The sequence below is a fragment of the Schistocerca cancellata genome, chromosome 9, assembly GCF_023864275.1.
Source record: "Schistocerca cancellata isolate TAMUIC-IGC-003103 chromosome 9, iqSchCanc2.1, whole genome shotgun sequence".
Classification (NCBI taxonomy): Eukaryota; Metazoa; Arthropoda; class Insecta; order Orthoptera; family Acrididae; genus Schistocerca; species Schistocerca cancellata.
This window is the reverse complement of record NC_064634.1, coordinates 65479565-65481960: the sequence shown is the minus strand read 5'-3', so window position 1 is coordinate 65481960 and position 2396 is coordinate 65479565. Positions and strand designations below refer to the sequence as shown.

At 44.7% G+C, this 2396-nt stretch overlaps 1 non-coding gene across 1 annotated transcript; it reads left to right on the top strand.

The window, feature by feature from the left end:
- Positions 1–1854: 1854 nt before the first annotated feature.
- Positions 1855–1929, top strand: Trnap-cgg (transfer RNA proline (anticodon CGG)). Its single transcript has one exon. It is a non-coding gene; the product is annotated as a tRNA-Pro (tRNA).
- The last annotated feature ends 467 nt before the right edge of the window (positions 1930–2396 follow it).

Genomic DNA, 2396 nt, shown 5'->3' with positions numbered 1-2396 from the left:
GCACATTGGAAGCGTGTATTCGTCATCGCCATACTGGCATATCACCCCGCGTGCGTAGCAATTTTAATGGCCAGTAGTGTACAATGAAAATGCGTTTCCAGCTATGGGATGACTTTCTAAATATAATCGGTTCTGGACCCACTATCACCTGTTTTGATTTGACCCGAAAGTTTTGACGCTGTACATCATTGTTCCGAAAATATTCCCCCTAATTCTAATATGCCAATTTACCTTGAAGGCATGTTTTACGCCTTACAATTGAAATAGGGAAGAAAGTAAAAAATACATGTTTCGTGATTTTGACCCGCCTACATAACCGCCAAGTTTCATGAAGTTAGTTTATTAACACCTGTGAATGTTCCCTTGCTTGTGAGCAGGTAGGTTCCAGAAGCGCAGATATCACATTTTTAAAGGGGGGGGGGGGGCGAAAATTTCACTGAACAGTTGTTTTCATATATCCGTCCGAGATACGGCTCTCACGTGGAGAACAGCTATCGTTTCTGTTTCGAGGCCGGAGTGACAGAACGATAGTGAGAAGTCGGGCCTCGGCGTGCGGTTGCCGTCGGGCCACTTCTAGCTCGCTGAGGAGAGCTTTCGGGCGCGCCCTGCGTGACCCGTAATACAAGTACTCGCAGTCCCTGGAGTTGGTGCGCCAAGCGGCGATGGAAATACATTTTTCAAGCCGGACGGACACGCCGTTCATCAAGTTACGCCATTGAAATACATTACGCTTATTTTTCGAATAAAAATGTCTGTCGTTCGCGGCCTTCGGTTACAATAAAAGAAGTAATAAAAACGAGCAAATTGAAAAGCGGGCCGCGGGCTGAAACGTGATCATGGGCGGCGGCTACGGCTGTCGGATGAATGAACTGTGGAACCGTAAATCACATCACATCACATCACATCGCGCCGCAACGTGTAGCGGCGTGCGACCGACGGCTCAAACTGCATTACTGCCCGGCAGGAATTCACGTCTGCCTGTTCGCGCCTGACGACGGTTGCTGTGTGCACCACAGCAGGTTTTAATACTCCGGCCGCAACGATATTCGTCTGTTCTCATGAGTGTTTTGTTGTTGTAGTTGTATTCTACAGACAGACTGTCTGGAGAAGAAGTGAAGCACCCTGCTAGGCGGGAAACCAATTCTTAGCGTGCCTGTATGCTACCTGCGGAAAGCTGCTTATCCCACGAGAACCTGAAACGAATCTTTGCCTTGTGACATGTATTCAGCAGTGGATGACGATACCATTCTTTACCAAATTTTTTTTGTCTGAAATTTGCATAACGTACTTTCTAAAGGAAAAATTTTCAGGACTGTTACGATACATGGCGACTATCAGTCGAAATTTTATTGATCACATTAAATTTTTTCCATTATATTTCGAAAATACGTTTCTTCATACTATAACTTTATCTCTGAAAACTTTAATTAGCCCATGAAATCGGATTTGCTAGTTTTGCCAGTTATCGACAAATAAACTTAGTTTTGGCATTACACAAGTTACTAACAATTAGTTAAATAAATTGTATTTATAGAACGAAATTTTCACTCTACAGCGGAGTGTGCGCTGATATGAAACTTCCTGGCAGATTAAAACTGTGTGCCGGACCGAGACTCGAACTCGGGACCTTTGCCTTTCGCGGGCAAGTGCTCTACCATCTGAGCTACCCAAGCACAACTCACTCCCCGTCATTCTAGAAACAACCCCCAGGCTGTGGCTAAACCATGCCTCCGCAATGTCCTTTCTTCCAGGAGTGCTAGTTCTGCAAGGTTTACAGGAGAGCTTCTGTGAAGTTTGGAAGGTAGGAGGCCAGGCACTGGCAGAAGTAAAGCTGTGAGGACGGGGCGTGAGTCGTGCTTGGGTAGCTCAGTTGGTAGAGCACTTGCCCGCGGAAGGCAAAGGTCCCGAGTTCGAGTCTCGGTCCGGCACACGGTTTTAATCTGCCAGGAAGTTTCAAATTGTATTTATGATTACGACATTATGATTACGACATAGTTCATTCATTATAAGATATGTTTGTAGTTCGAATAATATTTTCTACATGAAGTTTATCGCAGTTTGATTGCACTGACATCCATAAACTCTTTGAAAGATCGGAAATGTAACATATTTCTTACCTTCTTTGAAATTCGTTGGTGGAAGTGGGTTTGTGCGATGATTTCATGGAGAACTGGCGTGGGGGAGGCAATCCTGGGACGCGTCTCCGTTGTAACCGTGTAATGTGGACTCGTAAAGATGCGCCGATGTATGAAAGTTTTTACGTTCAGCAGTCGTTATGAGCTTGACCGTGGTGAAATACATGAAAGCGGATGTCAAAAAAGTGTTTCATTTAAAAGTTCATCCAACTGCATTGTTGCGAAAGTCAACAGAACGTAATTATTGTTACGATTGTTTCA